Below are 11,432 nucleotides of genomic sequence, written 5' to 3' on the forward strand. Positions count from 1 at the left end.
TAATATAATATAATATTATATATTATATAATATATAATGTAATATAATAATATATTATATAAATTATCTACTATTATATAATATAATATAATAATATAAAATATAATATAAAAATAATATAATATAATAATATATTATATATATTATATAATATAATAATATAATATGTAATATAATAATATAATATTATATTATATAATCTAATATTATATTTTATAATCTAATATTATATTATATATTATGTATTATATAATATATAATATAATATAATAATATATTATATATTATATATTATTATATTACATTATATATTATATAATTTATTTTTTAATTTAAAATTACCTATAAAATCAGATATCTGATTTTATCCGATATCCGATATTATCGGATATTCGATTTAATCGGATATCTGATTTTATCTGATATCCAATTTGCTTAGGTGTTTACCATGCTAAGGTGTACTGACACCCAGGCCAAGCAAAAAGTCAACACAAATTTTTCGCATTTTTAGGCAAGTGGAGAAGGCTATTTTTTTCACATCGCTACTTTTTGGCCCCCCATGATCCTGCACTAACCCATGGAGAATACTGATGAAAACATGATCCAATTGGGTATCTGACAGTGTGCATGGGAGGTGAATAGCTAGGGCTCTCCATCTTTGGGTATAATCAAGAAGACTTTCACCACCCTTTTTCTTAGCTTGACATAAGTCGAGCATAGAGGTGTCATTTTCTATGTTATAGTGATATTGTGCCATGAAGCGTTCAGACAAGTCTACAAAGGTGGTGATGACACCAAATGGTAATTTGGAGAACCACTCTAATGAAGTACCACTAAGGCTCTTAGGGAATAACCACAAAAGATAGTTGTCACACCATGATACTTCTTGACAAGCCATGAAGAAATCCTTGATATGATATCTTGGATCTCCCTTTCCTTTGTATTTATCAAATCTGGTCGTTTCAAAGTGTTTAGGAAAAGGCATAGCTGTGATAGATTTTTTGAACAGATATAGACAAAGTTCTTTGAATTTGAAGACTCGTTCAAAGCTATTCTCCTGTAATGTTTTAAGAGAAGATTTCATTTCCTCTCATTCAGTATTGACTAGGAAAGCATCATGAGATGGAGTAGCCAATTGGAATTGAGGAATCTGATATGATATTTGTTGAGACTAATGATAACCTTGTTGGTGTGGTGGGTTTTGATAACTAGCGATGTTTTGATAACCTGTAATTTGTTGTTGACCAAAAAGTTGTTGGTATTGAGGTATTTGCGAATAGGTTGATGCATTCTATTGCGGGGCGCTAAGTGGTTGTTGATATTGCAAATTTCTAGAACTGTTGAATCTGTGGTGCACTGCCTTGTTGAAAAAAACCCATGTATAAGTGGGATATATGTTAGATTGAGCATTTCCTGCTTGGGGATTTTGATTTGTGCCACTTTGCACATGATGAATGTTCGTGACTACATAAGAGGTAGGCGATGCTTGCAAGTAACTAAATTGCCATTGAGAAACAAGTGGTTGGATAGTTACTTGGGGTTGATATTGGGTCATGCCAGCCATCTGTGGCATTGATTGAACAGGTGGGGGTATGTATGATGATGATATTGTAGAAGGCATGCCCCTAGCTGAGATTTGCATAGCATATGTGAGAGGGTATCTTGTCATCCCTATGGTGTTACCCATGATGACTTGCAACATTGATTGAACAGGTGGGGGTATAGATGCTGATGATGGCATCGTGTAATTCATGCCCCTAGTCAAGACTTGTGTGGTAATAGCAGGGGGATAGTTCATGGCATTTCGGTGGTCTAGCATGGCATTTGTGTAGCATATTCATGGGTCGAGAGACCAAGTTGGTAAAAGGCGTGACTTGCATCAGACTTGATGTCACGGGTATCTGCGCCATTAATGGTAGAGAGGTGGTGAGTTGTGTGGATAACACACTAATCGATGCATTATAAACACTGCTTCCTGCAGAGGTAGGCCCTTGCCACTTAGCATAAAATGGTTCGTAGTGTCGTGCAAGGGAATCCATAGGCATTTGCATATGTGGTATGGATATGTCGCTTTGTGACAATGCTAGTGAAGGTAACGCGACTTGTTGAGGTGATTCTTGCTAACTAGCGTTTAGAGGGACATCAGGTGATGCGATAGTAATGCCACTTGCAACCATGTTAGCAAAGATGAGGTCTTTATGAGCTTCAATGATCTCGTCGACCATTTGGGCGTTATCAGTGTTAGCTAAGAATTGATCGATGGTATTTATTTGAGTATCTGTGTCGTCAAGTTGATTTACCATAGTGTCATCTGAAATGGTTGGATTGAATATTTCGTATGCGAGAGGAATATTTCTTGCCATAGTGGGATTGACAACAAGCTCAGGGTTTTGTTGTGGGTTTGAAAAACCCTAATCCCATCTGGGGCGATTGTTCCATAGCTTGCCTAGATTTAGACCGAGTAGTTATGGGCATGAACCACATGAAAGGATCAAGAGATGTTGTGAACTAAGGCAACAAGAGATTGCTATACCTAGGATGATATGATCGGGCAGATAAGAGAATGAAGACCTAGACAAGGATTGAGTATTGTCTGATAAGGAACAATGTGACACTGGGATAGCTCTGGAGAATACACCAAACACTAAACCCAGTAAGGTAACACATTGGAGATTGAACCTCTGGCTCGAGGTGATAAGATCACAATGTGATACGTGATGAAAAAACCCCAGGACACAATATAGTCTAAGGAGAGGTGATAATTATCGTTGAAAAAGATATAGATTGACCTGATTGAAATCCAGATTGATGAAGACTTAAATCGATGGATGGAGGATGGAAAAGAATAAAGAGTGATATGATGAGATATCAAATCCAAGATGATGAACCGACAACCTAGTGACACATGTATGTAAGATGATGAAAGATCGATTGCGGTAAAACACAACTACTCTGATAACGGGACCAATCAAAATTGCAAAGAGATGACTAAAGAGCTATGAAACTAGTGATGACGAGGACAAAAACCCAAATGCTAAGAGATATGAGACAAAAGGTGATCTAACAAAAAATTGGTAGCATCTGGATGCAAATCGGGATACTACAACCCAAACTAGAACGTAAAAGTGAAGAGTCGATGATGTCAATCAAAAGTGAACTAATGAGCCAAGGAAAACACTCTGCTAGGACAACAACGTCTAAGACTTAGAATACACAAAGATAGATACCAATTGCTGAAAACTCAAGAGATTTCTAACGTAATGTAGACAACACTTCGATAGTGTGACAACTTCTAAGACCAAGATCACTGATAGAGATCTCTGACAACTGAAGAATCGAGTAAACTCTAACACTAAATGGATATAATTTCGGTAGTGTGACAATTTTTAAGACCAATATCAAATAGATAACTAACATCTGAAGAGTCAAGGAAATTCTAACGCTAAGCGGACAAAATTCTGGCAGCGTGACAACGTCTAAAACCAAGATCACAAAGATAACTAACAACTAAAGAGTCAAGGAAACTCTAATGCTAAACAAACAAAATTTTGGCAGCATGACAATGTCTAAAACCAAGATCACAAAGATAACTAACAGCTGAAGAGTCAAGGAAACTCTAACGCTAAACAGACAGAATTTTGGCAACGTGACAATGTCTAAAACCAAGATCACAAAGATAACTAACAACTGAAGAGTCAAGGAAACTCTAATGCTAAACAAACAGAATTCTGAAAGCGTGACAACGTCTAAAAACCAAGATCACAAAGATAACCAACAGCTGAAGGGTCAAGGAAACTCTAACGCTAAACGAACAACCTAACAACAACGAAATGACGTCCAAGAACAAGATCATAAAATATAGGTGTAAATTGCCAATAGATCAAGAGATTCACAAAGTAATGTGGACAACATAACGACAACACAATGACGTCCGAGGACAAGATCATAAAAGATAGACTCTAACTACTGTGGAAACGTAAGATCGTAAAACAACGAAGCGAAAAATCGACAGCATAACGAGACCAATTGACAAATTGTGACAAGACAAAAGCCAACTTGCTATAATAGGCCACAAACCCGCAAAAACAAGACACAAACCTGCTAGAACAAGATGCAAATCCGCTAGAACAAGATAGGCAAGACTGAAAAATGCTTGGACAACATAAAACACCAAAAACACAAACTTGCTAGAACAACAAAATAGACAGTATAAAGAGCGAACCTGCTAGAACAAGACTTAAAAACAACCAGAGCAAGCCTGCTAGAACAAAGAGTGAACCCGCTAGAACAAAGAGCAAACTCGCTGGTTGAGAAAATGACAGTGACTGTGCTAAGTATGTCAATTCTTGCTCAAAGTTGACAGTATTCCTGCTAATACAAGGTTGCAAACCCGTTGTAATAGACCACAGACCCGCTAGAATTGACTTCAAACCTGCTAGACTAATATTTCGACAAAAGACTTGACACCAAACACATCAAGCATGAAGATATGATCATAAAACAAATAAAATCAGTTAAGTACAACCCTATGGATAGTCAAATGACAGTATGTGTTAAATCTCCTTGCCTAAAATACCACATCCAACCAGATAGATAGAAGACTAACAACACTAGCTCCACCCTCAACACACACTTCATGGGCATGCCAAGCTTCAAATTCCTGGGTAATCACTTCCTAGTGAATTTTCTCTCTCAAATTGGGGGGTACATGAAGAGTTTCTTTGGTATGTGCGTATCACAACACCTGAGTTAACACATAGAAGGATTTTTGGATACTAAAGAATAGTTGTCTTGTAGTGGGGGAACTTTCGGGGTGAATCATTTAGTCATACATGCGATGGCTAGCTTATTTAAGAGATATCCCAGCCCATAGAACACAAATTTTATGCATCTATCACACAAGCACCAGGGGATTTTGACTTGCGTCAAGACCACAAAGATATTTGTATAATGATACTGAGAGAAACCATTGGTATAACACAAAATTACCCGTTGATTTATAGATTTTGCTAAAATCACAAATATTTATATAGCGAACCGAAAGAAAGTATCGCTTGGGTCGTTCTCCCCTCACCCGACCTTATAGGCTACTTGGGGGGACATACCCTCCTACTTAGAAAGTAAAATCGAGCGTCTCTAACACTTTTCTCTTGCACCTACGACCACGAGAGATAGAGGGAGAGGATAGTGTGTGCTAGTAGTAGGACCACTCTACAGATGCACAAGTGTGCAAGACACAAAAGACATGGGGTTCATTCCTTTACTTGAATTAAAGTGTGCCTAATTACTCAAAAGACATAACATGTCCATTCCCTTAATTGAATTGAGGTGTGGCTAATTATACAATAAGACACAAAATAAAGAAGGAAATGAAACAAATGAAATGAGAAATTTGTTCCAACGAAACCCAACTTTCTTTAGCTGTCCTACATGCAAAAAATGTTAGTGTTTAATCACTTAGGGGTCTTCTTATAGCTCTAAATGTTGCACAAACGTTAGTAAAACCATCCAACAACACACAAATTAGTTGATTAGTACTAAAATAGCATTCTTAAAAATCATGTAAATGATAATTAGCTATCCCGCTATTGTGTGGCGCAAACCTATCGTTTTAAGTGAACTCGTTGTTTCAGGGCTCAAACCCGCTAGTTTAAGAGAACCCGCTGGTTGTCTAAAATGCGTTCCCACTGTCTGTCTAAAATTCTAACACACAAGTTCGCTGATTAGTACCGAAATAACATTCGAGAAAATCATATAAATGATAATTAGCGATCCCGCTACTGTGTGGCACAAACTTGCTGGTTTAAGCGAACTCGTTGGTGCAAGATAGGGAACCCGCTGGTTTAAACAAACTCGCTGGTGAAAGATAGCGAACCCATTGGTGCAAGATAGAGAACCCGCTGGTGCAAGATAGCGAAGCCCGCTGGTGCAAGATAGTAAACCCGCTGTTTCAGAGACAAAAGCCAATTATCATTTATAAAAACCCGAAACTTAATGAAAATTTACCTTCCATACGAAACTGATGATGACAATCTCACAGTTGTATGAAAATGATATTAGCGAACCCGCGGTTTTAGGGTGCAAACCTGTGGTTTCAAGGCACGAACCTACTATTTTATGAAATCATAGGATTGAGAAAATAGATTTCTACCTAGACAAAAATCTGCTTGTAGATCTCTTTTTTTGCTTGCAAGTGCTCAAAATTTGCAATAAAACGCACTAAAACAACAAAAAATGTTAGAAGACCCGTGAAGTGGGTCCCACCGGGCGTGCCAGAAAATGTGCGTGTGAATACAAAGGGGTAAAAGATAAACTAATTAACCAAAACAAGCCATTAAACTCAACACTTCAAGATCAAATGGTAAAATCAAAGCAAAAACATAAAGAAAGGCTATGCAAACCCCAAATCCTTGCTTTGATTAGATTATTTCGCGATTGGATGTGTGCTCATGACGTCGATTTAGATGCTCGATTGTGCTCCATGATTTGATGAAGATGATAATGCAAGATAATGGGCGTGTGAGTGTGAGTAGTGATTTTGGCAGAGTAACGATGCGTTGAATGAATAGTGGATCATTTGCAAAGGAAATGGAGGGTGTATATAGAAGATGAGAGGAAGAAGAGGGGATGTGAAGAGGAGACACTTGTTCTCAAAGGGGACAAGTGGCTCAACTAGAGGGAAGGAGGTGACATGTGTCCTTAGGGAAACATGTCTATTTTGGGCAAAGCCACCCAAAATAAGATATTTTCCCCTAAATTAGGGAAGTTAGTTAGGATTTTGCACATATGGAGGTTAGGAGGGATATGATAGGGTTGGTTGGGAGGTTTAGAGGATGACTAGGTTGGGAGAGGTTAGGATATATAGGGTTGGTTGGAACCCCAGGGTTAGGACAAGGGTTAGACTAGGTAGGGAGTTAAGGTTAGGATCCATGTGCTCAAATGAGATAGAGAATTAATTAAATTAATTGATTTAATTAATTCATGAGATTGGAAAAGAAAGGGGCATTTAATTAATTAAAGGTAATTAATCAAATGGGACGGAAAATGACATTAATTAATTAGAGGAATAGGATTGGGGGTTAATTAATTAGGAATTAATTAATTGGAGAAAATGGGTTTAATTAATTAATTAATTGGAGGAAAGGGGTTTAATTAATTAATTAAAAATTAATTAATTAGAAGGATAGGCTCGAGGATTAATTAATTAAGAATGAATTAATTGGAAGAACGAAATAGGGAAATCAATTAATTAATAGAGGAAAGGGGTTTAAATTTGATTAAATTAATTAGTCAAATTTAGGTGTCTACACTCCCTACAGTTGTTGCTTCCATGTATTCACAACAAACAAAAAGTAGATCTAAAGAAATTATTTGCTATCGTGAGATAACTTCAGTTGCTACCTAGAAGACATGCAACTCAAAATGTGGAGGGCATGCACTCTATTTGGGGATGTGGTTCTCGTTTATTATTTCCAACTTTACTCGATATTTATGACCATACACTATCTTCTTTCATATTTTTTATTGTGTTTGTCCTACTAAAGTGTGGTTCTTTACCACAAGTTCAGATTTTAATCACTGATGGTTTTGAATTGAGAGTGTAAGTTACTTTATGGAGTGGTATTTAATAGCTTTACTACATTGATGATGACAACTACATCTTTTTAGTAGATGGGCTGAAAGAGATGATTAAATATAAAGGATATTAGGTATGGCTTCATTTTTAAAAAAAAAATTGACTTCTTAGCTTCCATCTTATCTTCCAAATTTTCGATGGATTCAACCAATTAATTTTTTTTAGTTTTTACTAAAAGATTATAATTTTATTTTTGATAGAGGTTACTCTACTCAATTAGAAGCACTTCTACTTACTCTGCCGAACTAGAATCACTTCTCCTTTCTCACCCTGAGATTGTGGATGTTGCAATGATACTATAAATAACAATTGCCTTTGAATTCCTTTGAATCTAATTTTATCTGAACAATTTTATGCAAAGAAAAAAGCATATACTTGTTTATTATTGTGATTCATCAATGATTTATTTCAATTTTTTCAACGATCACTTTGGATCTTTCCATAGGGGAAAATCAATCGATCACTTACGATCATATGTATTTTAATCACATTTTTAAACTGTAAAAACGTTATATAGGGCTCAGATACACAGTTTCAGCATTCCTAGAATCTGATTGATGGAGTGAACTTAATTTCTCCTATTACGTAACTTTCCTCACCGCCCGCTCTTGGAAGTCATGTGAGCGATTCCGTATATTGTTTATTGCTTTGTATAAAAGTACAAATGATGTGGGATCAAATTGGTTATTCTATATTATTTACTAAGTATATAGCTCATTGTTTTTGACAAGATGAGTGCCCATCTTGTGAACAGTAGGGAGTAGGTTCTGCTTTTGAAAGCGTCTAATTTTATATCAGATCTTCAAAGTAATCCAACTGATGATGATGCTAACTACTAGTAATGTTCCCATCCACTAAACTTCCTTCTCTCCCAGCATTTCAGTAATTCAGTTTGATAACAAACAAAAACGGTTGCCAAAAAGGGGCTTATGGAAAAAGCCTTGAAAAGTGTTTGAATAGATTTCAGATTATCCCCGCAGGAGCTAATTAAAGAGAAGTATTTTTCAATACACACAACAACTGGAGGGAGGCATTCTGTAAGCAGATAGAAATGCCATTTGCACTTTCTGACTTTTACTCCCACATTCGTTGGTTTGAGTATCAAAGGATGAATGGAGATGATATATAATATCCAGCGTGTTGCACGAAAATCTTACGGAGCCGCGTGGTAAAGGCAGAGCGAACTATTCTCTCGCCTTTTACTAAAGAATACCGTGTCTTGGCCACTCAAAGCGGCATACGCCAATTTTTAGAGGCTTTCTCTACTACTTAGAGGAGGCCCATAACACCAAATGCAACATGATTTAAGATCACATGTGCTCACTAAAACACGATTGAGTTAACATTTTATGGTACCCTTTATGTCTTGTTGAACTACTGCAAACATGTTGTAAGACCACCATTCCATTTCTAACATGCCACCATTCCATTTCTCTTTTAAAATCAGTTGATAGGAAAGGAAAGTCCTCACCAAATCAATAAATTTAAGAATTAATGAAAAAATAAATCGAAAATTTGAAAACAATTATGAGGCCACCTAAAACAAGTACCCAACAAATCATACATTTTTTTTTGTTTAAATAGACATGAGATCCTTTCGTTATGCACTTGTTTTGGATTCATTGACCCAAGCAAAAGACATAATGACCTAAGAAGACAAGGTAGAGGACACAACAACCTAGGAGACAAGGTAGAAGATATAACAACTTACAAAGACAAGGAAGAATATTTTTTTAGGTTTCTCTTTTTCCATTTTCTCCTTATTTTGTGCAGATGATGCAGATTCTAGTTCTAGTTTGCTATTTGCAAAGTTGTTTTTTATTGTTTGAATGATGTATATTTTGTTCCTGGTATGTTGTGCATGTATATGTGTACACTGTGTATGCAATTACAAACTTCTTTTTATTTGCATGACCTAAATGTTGTTCTTAGTATGATGTACATGTATATGTGTACAATTTGTATGCAGTTGCAAAATTGCAATTGTTTTTTCTACTTGAATGCTTGCTAGGGTTTTAGATTTGGTAAATTGTTATTTTGTATTTTATCTTTTTACTTTGATTTTCATTTGTTACAAACATAGATTGGTGTATGTGTGTACACTGTGTAGATGATTGCAAATTTGTAATTTTTTGATGTAAAATGCATGCTAGGGTTTCAGAATTTTGTTAAAACATCTGGAGAGTTTGTAAAACCCCAACTAATTGTTTTACATCCTTTTGCTTCATTCTATTCTTCATTTTGTCTATATGTATACATACATAGACAACTCTGTATATACGTCTACAACCTTCCTCATGCTATCATTTTATGTCAGAGGTTGATAGTCCAAGTTTGTTCTATCATAAGTTAACAATCTTAGTTTGTTAAACTCTTACCGTTTTTCATTCATTTGCTTTAATTTGTTCTTCAGTACAACCATAGGCTTACAATCATGCCCGGTATATATGTATACATATATTGACATATTTAAGCAATCATAGGTTAACAACCTTACTTTAAATGTCCACAACCTTAGGTTAAACAATACATATTAAATGTATATAGTCTCTTTGTTTTCCTTATTCTGAGTCATATGTTAACAATCTTAGTTTGTTCGATTTCACAGTTACCTAAATTCTACCATACTTCAATTTTTAGGTTAGATCTGAGATTTTTTAGTCTCTTATTTATTGTATAAATAAACATGTCCCATCATCACTGTAAAATATTGGTTAACTATAAATATTTTATAAAATGTTTCATCACTGTTGGTATTTGATGATGAGCAAAGGGTTGGTGTACTACATAATAGTTACATCAATAGCAAGATATCCTTTGGGTAATATATTGGCTCGTGCCTTTGGGTACGAACATTGCCTTCTTAGGAGTAATTACTTAGAATACAATTGAGTTGATCTCAAAATGTGAAAGAAAACTAATTATGAACATATGAAACTTATATTTGAAACCAACAAGCTATGGAAAATGTTTTTGTAATACAAAATGTTTGTACAATGTATAAAGGTGATTAACTTAGAATATTGATTACATTGAGTAGATTTGTTGTTGGTTGGTGAGATATCTTATATACAACTATCACAAATTGGGAAATAGAGAAAATTTTGTTATTTACTTCAAGAATATGTAGGTTTGTTCATCCGTTGACTTGTCCACGAAAATCTTTTTTTTTTCTTTACCAAATCATTGTAGTCGAAAATAAGTCTATTATTGGGCAAACTTACTGTGCTATATTCAAGAATATGATCATCAACAATCGTAGTGATCGGTGTCCCTAAGAAATGCCTTTTGTAGCTTCTAACTGTAGACACCTAAAATTGTCATGTCTAATTAAATAAATATTTTATTTATTTAATTACTTTAGCCTAATTCTTCTATTAATTAAATAAATCTTTATTTATTTAATTAATTCATTTATCCTCTTCTAGCCTTATTTCTCATTTAAATAAATTCATTCATTTATTTAAATTATCCTTTTTCCTAAAATTAAATAAATATCTTATTTATTTAATTTGATCCCACTTCTTCTATTAAATAAATAAATCTTTATTTATTTAATTAATTCATTAGCCTTTTCTACCCATGACACATGTCATTCATCTTTTAATTCATACACTACCTACCCCTTTCATTATTTTATTATTTCTTTTACCTACCCTCTAATCATAGCCGACCTCCTTTTACACCTCTCAATCTTATCCCTCCATTTCATATAGTGTCTTCTATATAAGGAGATACTTCCTTCATTATCAAACCCTGATCAATCATCCTAACTACCCAACTGCTTGATCAATTT

At 34.9% G+C, this 11,432-nt stretch overlaps 1 non-coding gene across 1 annotated transcript; it reads left to right on the forward strand.

The window, feature by feature from the left end:
• The first annotated feature begins 8,795 nt into the window (after window positions 1-8,795).
• Window positions 8,796-8,914, forward strand: LOC131078650 (U5 spliceosomal RNA). The gene has a single exon (XR_009113821.2). It is a non-coding gene; the product is annotated as a U5 spliceosomal RNA (small nuclear RNA).
• The last annotated feature ends 2,518 nt before the right edge of the window (window positions 8,915-11,432 follow it).

Source organism: Cryptomeria japonica, chromosome 3 (assembly GCF_030272615.1).
Source record: "Cryptomeria japonica chromosome 3, Sugi_1.0, whole genome shotgun sequence".
NCBI classification, from domain to species: domain Eukaryota; kingdom Viridiplantae; phylum Streptophyta; class Pinopsida; order Cupressales; family Cupressaceae; genus Cryptomeria; species Cryptomeria japonica.